Source organism: Ambystoma mexicanum, chromosome 1p (genome assembly GCF_040938575.1).
Source record: "Ambystoma mexicanum isolate Mex_15411 chromosome 1p, UKY_AmexF1_1, whole genome shotgun sequence".
Taxonomy (NCBI): domain Eukaryota; kingdom Metazoa; phylum Chordata; class Amphibia; order Caudata; family Ambystomatidae; genus Ambystoma; species Ambystoma mexicanum.
Window position 1 is genome coordinate 1,025,250,400 of NC_090921.1, and position 8,481 is coordinate 1,025,258,880.

Sequence of the window (8,481 nt, forward strand, 5' to 3'; positions counted from 1 at the left end):
AAGTCCTTTGAGCAGGATTTGAACCAGCGACCTAAGAATGCCTGTTTTACCACTACAGTCCTCCGCTCTACCAACTGAGCTATCGAAGGCTTGGCAAATCAGTCTCTAGCAAGCTCAATACGAGCTTCTACTTCAACCGTCAACATTCAAACATCTCTTGCAATTCGTGCAAAATACTACAAATTTGGCTTGTGAGGTTCCCGAATTGAGTAAAAGCACATCAGTTCACAATTAATAAAATGACCCCCTCCGCAGTGTCCCGCATGTTACTGACCACCATACAAAGGAGGAAAAGTTGAAAGGCGGCGCCTCACAGGCCATCTCCTCAGAATATTCATCAGTGTTCGGCCTTGACAATATTTTAATATCTTGGATGGTGTATAGTGTTCTCCCATTTCCCTTGAGAAATCAAGATTGTCAAGGGGATTCTGCTGTTTTGTCAGTTCATAGCAAGAGATGGGGATCCAAAATACCTCACAGGAAACCAACGAAGATTGGTGTCGGACAGAAAAATAACGTGGCCACAGCCTCAAAGCAAAAGGCATCTATTTTCAGTGATGAAATATAATATAATTATAAATTGTCTGTTATTTTACTTTCCAAGTATTTTACTTTCCAAGTATTCAATACAATGTGCATTTGGCGAAATTCCTTCGAGCCGGATTTGTAACAGCGACCTAAGGATGCCTGTTTTACCACTACAGTCCTCCGCTCTACCAACTGAGCTATCGAAGGCTTGGCAAATCGTTCTCTAGCAAACTCAATACGAGCTTCCACTTCAACCGTCGACTTGTAAACATCTCTTGCAATTCGTGCAAAATACTACAAATTTGGCTTGTGACGTTCCCGAATTGAGTAAAAGCACATCAGTTCCCAATTAAAAAAATGACCCCCTCCGCAGTCTCCCGCATGTTACTGACCACCATACTAAGGGGGAAAAGTTGAAAGGCGGCGACTCACAGGCCATCTCCTCAGAGTATTCAGCTGTGTTGGGCCTTGACAATATTTTAATATCTTGGATGGTGTATACTGTTCTCTCATTTCCCTTGAGAAATCAAGATTGTCAAGGGGATTCTGCTGTTTTGCCAGTTCATAGCAAGAGATGGGGATCCGAAACACCTCACAGGCAACCAATGAAGATTGGTGTTGGACAGAAACATAACGTGGCCACAGCCTCAAAGCAAAAGGCATCTATTTTCAGTGATGAAATATAATATAATTATAAATTGTCTGTTATTTTATTTTCCAAGTATTTCACTTTCCAAGTATTCAATAAAATTTGCATTTGGCAAAAGTCCTTCGAGCCGGATTTGAACCAGCGACCTAAGGATGCCTGTTTTACCACTACAGTCCTCCGCTCTACCAACTGAGCTTTCGAAGGCTTGGCAAATCATTCTCTAGCAAACTCAATACGAGGTTCCACTTGAACCGTCGACTTGTAAACATCTCTTGCAATTCGTGCAAAATACTACAAATTTGGCTTGTGAGGTTCCCGAATTGAGTAAAAGCACATCAGTTCCCAATTAAAAAAATGACCCCCTCCGCAGTCTCCCGCATGTTAATGACCACCATACTAAGGGGGAAAAGTTGAAAGGCGGCGCCTCACAGGCCATCTCCTCAGAGTATTCAGCCGTGTTGGGCCTTGACAATATTTTAATATCTTGGATGGTGTATAGTGTTCTCTCATTTCCCTTGAGAAATCAAGATTGTCAAGGGGATTCTGCTGTTTTGCCAGTTCATAGCAAGAGATGGGGATCCAAAACACCTGACAGGAAACCAATGAAGATTCGTGTTGGACAGAAAAATAACGTGGCCACAGCCTCAAAGCAAAAGGCATCTATTTTCAGTGATGAAATATAATATAATTATAAATTGTCTGTTATTTTACTTTCCAAGTATTTTACTTTCCAAGTATTCAATAAAATGTGCATTTGGCAAAAGTACTTTGAGCCGGATTTGAACCAGCGACGAGCTATCGAAGGCTTGGCAAATCATTCTCTAGCAAACTCAATACGAGCTTCCACTTCAACCGTCGACTTGTAAACATCTCTTGCAATTCGTGCAAAATACTACAAATTTGGCTTGTGAGGTTCCCGAATTGAGTAAAAGCACATCAGTTCCCAATTAAAAAAATGACCCCCTCCGCAGTCTCCCGCATGTTACTGACCACCATACTAAGGGGGAAAAGTTGAAAGGCGCGCCTCACAGGCCATCTCCTCAGAGTATTCAGCCGTGTTGGGCCTTGACAATATTTTAATATCTTCGATGGTGTATAGTGTTCTCCCATTTCCCTTGAGAAATCAAGATTGTCAAGGGGATTCTGCTGTTTTGTCAGTTCATAGCAAGAGATGGGGATCCAAAACACCTCACAGGAAACCAACGAAGATTGGTGTCGGACAGAAACATAACGTGGCCACAGCCTCAAAGCAAAAGGCATCTATTTTCAGTGATGAAATATAATATAATTATAAATTGTCTGTTATTTTATTTTCCAAGTATTTTACTTTCCAAGTATTCAATAAAATTTGCATTTGGCAAAAGTCCTTCAATCCGGATTTCAACCAGCGACCTAAGGATGCCTGTTTAACCACGACAGTCCTCCGCTCTACCAACTGAGCTATCGAAGGATTGGCAAATCAGTCTCTAGCAAGCTCAATACGAGCTTCCACTTCAACCGTCGACATGCAAACATCTATTGCAATTCGTGCAAAATACTACAAATTTGGCTTGTGAGGTTCCCGAATTGAGTAAAAGCACATCAGTTCCCAATTAAAAAAATGACCCCCTCCGCAGTCTCCCGCATGTTACTGACCACCATACTAAGGGGGAAAAGTTGAAAGGCGCGCCTCACAGGCCATCTCCTCAGAGTATTCAGCCGTGTTGGGCCTTGACAATATTTTAATATCTTGGATGGTGTATAGTGTTCTCTCATTTTCCTTGAGAAATAAAGATTGTCAAGGGGATTCTGCTGTTTTGCCAGTTCATAGCAAGAGATGGGGATCAAAAAAACACCTCACAGGAAACCAAAGAAGATTGGTGTTGGACAGAAAAATAACGTGGCCACAGCCTCAAAGCAAAAGGCATCTATTTTCAGTGATGAAATATAATATAATTATAAATTGTCTGTTATGTTATTTTCCAAGTATTTTACTTTCCAAGTATTCAATAAAATGTGCATTTGGCAAAAGTCCTTCGAGCCGGATTTGAACCAGCGACCTAAGGATGCCTGTTTTACCACTACACTCCCCTGTACCAACTGAGCTATCGAAGGATCGGCAAACCATTCTCTAGCAAGCTCAATTCGAGCTTCCACTTCAACCGTCGACATGCAAACATCTCTTGCAATTCGTGCAAAATACTACTAATTTGGCTTGTGAGGTTCCCGAATTGAGTAAAAGCACATCAGTTTCCCAATTAAAAAAATGAGCGCCTCCGCAGTCTCCCGCATGTTACTGACCACCATACTAAGGGGGAAAAGTTGAAAGGCGGCGCCTCACAGGCCATCTCCTCAGAGTATTCAGCCGTGTTGGGCCTTGACAATATTTTAATATCTTGGATGGTGTATAGTGTTCTCTCATTTCCCTTGAGAAATCAAGATTGTCAAGGGGATTCTGCTGTTTTGCCAGTTCATAGCAAGAGATGGGGATCCAAAACACCTCACAGGAAACCAATGAAGATTGGGGTTGAACAGAAACATAACGTGGCCACAGCCTCAAAGCAAAAGGCATCTATTTTCAGTGATGAAATATAATATAATTATAAATTGTCTGTTATTTTACTTTCCAAGTATTTTACTTTCCAAGTATTCAATAAAATTTGCATTTGGCAAAAGTCCTTCAATCCGGATTTCAACCAGCGACCTAAGGATGCCTGTTTTACCACTACAGTCCTCCGCTCTACCAACTGAGCTATCAAAGGCTTGGCAAATCAGTCTCTAGCAAGCTCAATACGAGCTTCCACTTCAACCGTCGACATGCAAACATCTATTGCAATTCGTGCAAAATACTACAAATTTGGCTTGTGAGGTTCCCGAATTGAGTAAAAGCACATCAGTTCCCAATTAAAAAAATGACCCCCTCCGCAGTCTCCCGCATGTTACTGACCGCCATACTAAGGAGGAAAAGTTGAAAGGCGGCGCCTCACAGGCCATCTCCTCAGAGTATTCATCAGTGTTCGGCCTTGACAATATTTTAATATCTTGGATGGTGTATAGTGTTCTCCCATTTCCCTTGAGAAATCAAGATTGTCAAGGGGATTCTGCTGTTTTGCCAGTTCATAGCAAGAGATGGGGATCCAAAACACCTCACAGGAAAACAATGAAGATTGGTGTTGGACAGAAACATAACGTGGCCACAGCCTCAAAGCAAAAGGCATCTATTTTCAGTGATGAAATATAATATAATTATAAATTGTCTGTTATTTTACTTTCCAAGTATTTTACTTTCCAAGTATTCAATAAAATTTGCATTTGGCAAAAGTCCTTCGAGCCGGATTTGAACCAGCAACCTAAGGATGCCTGTTTTACCACTACAGTCCTCTGCTCAACCAACTGAGCGATCAAACGCTTGGCAAATCATTCTCTAGCAAACTCAATACGAGCCTCCACTTCAACCGTCGACTTGTAAACATCTCTTGCAATTCGTGCAAAATACTACAAATTTGGCTTGTGAGGTTCCCGAATTGAGTAAAAGCACATCAGTTCCCAATTAAAAAAATGACCCCCTCCGCAGTCTCCCGCATGTTACTGACCACCATACTAAGGGGGAAAAGTTGAAAGGCGGCGCCTCACAGGCCATCTCCTCAGAGTATTCAGCCGTGTTGGGCCTTGACAATATTTTAATATCTTGGATGATGTATAGTGTTCTCCCATTTCCCTTGAGAAATCAAGATTGTCAAGGGGATTCTGCTGTTTTGTCAGTTCATAGCAAGAGATGGGGATCCAAAACACCTCACAGGAAACCAACGAAGATTGGTGTCGGACAGAAAAATAACGTGGCCACAGCCTCAAATCAAAAGGCATCTATTTTCAGTGATGAAAAATAATATAATTATAAATTGTCTGTTATGTTATTTTCCAAGTATTTTACTTTCCAAGTATTCAATAAAATGTGCATTTGGCAAAACTCCTTCGAGCCGGATTTGAACCAGCTACCTAAGGATGCCTGTTTTACCACTACAGTCCTCCGCTCTACCAACTGAGCTATCGAAGGCTAGGCAAACCAGTCTCTAGCAAGCTCAATACGAGCTTCCACTTCAACCGTCGACATTCAAACATCTCTTGCAATTCGTGCAAAATACTACAAATTTGGCTTGTGAGGTTCCCGAATTGAGTAAAAGCACATCGGTTCACAATTAAAAAAATGACCCCCTCCGCAGTCTCCCGCATGTTACTGACCACCATACTAAGGAGGAAAAGTTGAAAGGCGACACCTCACAGGCCATCTCCTCAGAGTATTCAGCCGTGTTGGGCCTTGACAATATTTTAATATCTTGGATTGTGTATAGTGTTCTCTCATTTCCCTTGAGAAATCAAGATTGTCAAGGGGATTATGCTGTTTTGCCAGTTCATAGCAAGAGATGGGGATCAAAAAAACACCTCACAGGAAACCAAAGAAGATTGTTGTTGGACAGAAAAATAATGTGGCCACAGCCTCAAAGCAAAAGGCATCTATTTTCAGTGATGAAATATAATATAATTATAAATTGTCTGTTATGTTATTTTCCAAGTATTTTACTTTCCAAGTATTCAATAAAATGTGCATTTGGCAAAACTCCTTCGAGCCGGATTTGAACCAGCTACCTAAGGATGCCTGTTTTACCACTACAGTCCTCCGCTCTACCAACTGAGCTATCGAAGGCTAGACAAACCAGTCTCTAGCAAGCTCAATACGAGCTTCCACTTCAACCGTCGACATTCAAACATCTCTTGCAATTCGTGCAAAATACTACAAATTTGGCTTGTGAGGTTCCCGAATTGAGTAAAAGCACATCGGTTCACAATTAAAAAAATGACCCCCTCCGCAGTCTCCCGCATGTTACTGACCACCATACTAAGGAGGAAAAGTTGAAAGGCGGCGCCTCACAGGCCATCTCCTCAGAGTATTCATCAGTGTTCGGCCTTGACAATATTTTAATATCTTGGATGGTGTATAGTGTTCTCTCATTTTCCTTGAGAAGTCAAGATTGTCAAGGGGATTCTGCTGTTTTGCCAGTTCATAGCAAGAAATGGGGATCCAAAACACCTCACAGGAAACCAATGAAGATTCGTGTTGGACAGAAAAATAACGTGGCCACAGCCTCAAAGCAAAAGGCATCTATTTTCAGTGATGAAATATAATATAATTATAAATTGTCTGTTATTTTACTTTCCAAGTATTTTACTTTCCAAGTATTCAATAAAATGTGCATTTGGCAAAAGTCCTTTGAGCCGGATTTGAACCAGCGACGAGCTATCGAAGGCTTGGCAAATCATTCTCTAGCAAACTCAATACGAGCTTCCACTTCAACCGTCGACTTGTAAACATCTCTTGCAATTCGTGCAAAATACTACAAATTTGGCTTGTGAGGATCCCGAATTGAGAAAAAGCACATCAGTTCCCAATTAAAAAAATGACCCCCTCCGCAGTCTCCCGCATGTTACTGACCACCATACTAAGGGGGAAAAGTTGAAAGGCGGCACCTCACAGGCCATCTCCTCAGAGTATTCAGCCGCGTTGGGCCTTGACAATATTTTAATATCTTGGATGGTGTATAGTGTTCTCTCATTTTCCTTGAGAAATCAAGATTGTCAGGGGGATTATGCTGTTTTGCCAGTTCATAGCAAGAGATGGGGATCCGAAACACCTCACAGGCAACCAATGAAGATTGGTGTTGGACAGAAACATAACGTGGCCACAGCCTCAAAGCAAAAGGCATCTATTTTCAGTGATGAAATATAATATAATTATAAATTGTCTGTTATTTTATTTTCCAAGTATTTCACTTTCCAAGTATTCAATAAAATTTGCATTTGGCAAAAGTCCTTCGAGCCGGATTTGAACCAGCGACCTAAGGATGCCTGTTTTACCACTACAGTCCTCCGCTCTACCAACTGAGCTTTCGAAGGCTTGGCAAATCATTCTCTAGCAAACTCAATACGAGGTTCCACTTCAACCGTCGACTTGTAAACATTTCTTGCAATTCGTGCAAAATACTACAAATTTGGCTTGTGAGGTTCCCGAATTGAGTAAAAGCACATCAGTTCCCAATTAAAAAAATGACCCCCTCCGCAGTCTCCCGCATGTTAATGACCACCATACTAAGGGGGAAAAGTTGAAAGGCGGCGCCTCACAGGCCATCTCCTCAGAGTATTCAGCCGTGTTGGGCCTTGACAATATTTTAATATCTTGGATGGTGTATAGTGTTCTCTCATTTCCCTTGAGAAATCAAGATTGTCAAGGGGATTCTGCTGTTTTGCCAGTTCATAGCAAGAGATGGGGATCCAAAACACCTGACAGGAAACCAATGAAGATTCGTGTTGGACAGAAAAATAACGTGGCCACAGCCTCAAAGCAAAAGGCATCTATTTTCAGTGATGAAATATAATATAATTATAAATTGTCTGTTATTTTACTTTCCAAGTATTTTACTTTCCAAGTATTCAATAAAATGTGCATTTGGCAAAAGTCCTTTGAGCCGGATTTGAACCAGCGACCTAAGGATGCCTGTTTTACCACTACAGTCCTCAGCTCTACCAACTGAGCTATCAAAGGCTTGGCAAATCAATTCTAGCGAACTCAATACGAGCTTCCACTTCAACCGTCGACATTCAAACATCTCTTGCAATTCGTGCAAAATACTACAAATTTGGCTTGTGAGGTTCCCGAATTGAGTAAAAGCACATCAGTTCACAATTAAAAAAATGACCCCCTCCGCAGTCTCCCGCATGTTACTGACCACCATACTAAGGAGGAAAAGTTGAAAGGCGGCACCTCACAGGCCATCTCCTCAGAGTATTCAGCCGCGTTGGGCCTTGACAATATTTTAATATCTTGGATGGTGTATAGTGTTCTCTCATTCCCCTTGAGAAATCAAGATTGTCAAGGGGATTCTGCTGTTTTGCCAGTTCATAGCAAGAGATGGGGATCCAAAACACCTCACAGGAAACCAATGAAGATTCGTGTTGGACAGAAAAATAACGTGGCCACAGTCTCAAAGCAAAAGGCATCTATTTTCAGTGATGAAATATAATATAATTATAAATTGTCTGTTATTTTACTTTCCAAGTATTTTACTTTCCAAGTATTCAATAAAATGTGCATTCGGCAAAAGTCCTTTGAGCCGGATTTGAACCAGCGACGAGCTATCGAAGGCTTGGCAAATCATTCTCTAGCAAACTCAATACGAGCTTCCACTTCAACCGTCGACTTGTAAACATCTCTTGCAATTCGTGCAAAATACTACAAATTTGGCTTGTGAGGTTCCCGAATTGAGTAAAAGCAC

General features: G+C 41.4%; 1 non-coding gene across 1 annotated transcript; it reads right to left on the reverse strand.

Moving 5' to 3' along the window:
- Window positions 1-7,665: 7,665 nt before the first annotated feature.
- Window positions 7,666-7,751, reverse strand: TRNAY-GUA (transfer RNA tyrosine (anticodon GUA)). The gene is given in 2 exon segments: window positions 7,666-7,701; window positions 7,715-7,751. It is a non-coding gene; the product is annotated as a tRNA-Tyr (tRNA).
- Between the last annotated feature and the right edge of the window lie 730 nt (window positions 7,752-8,481).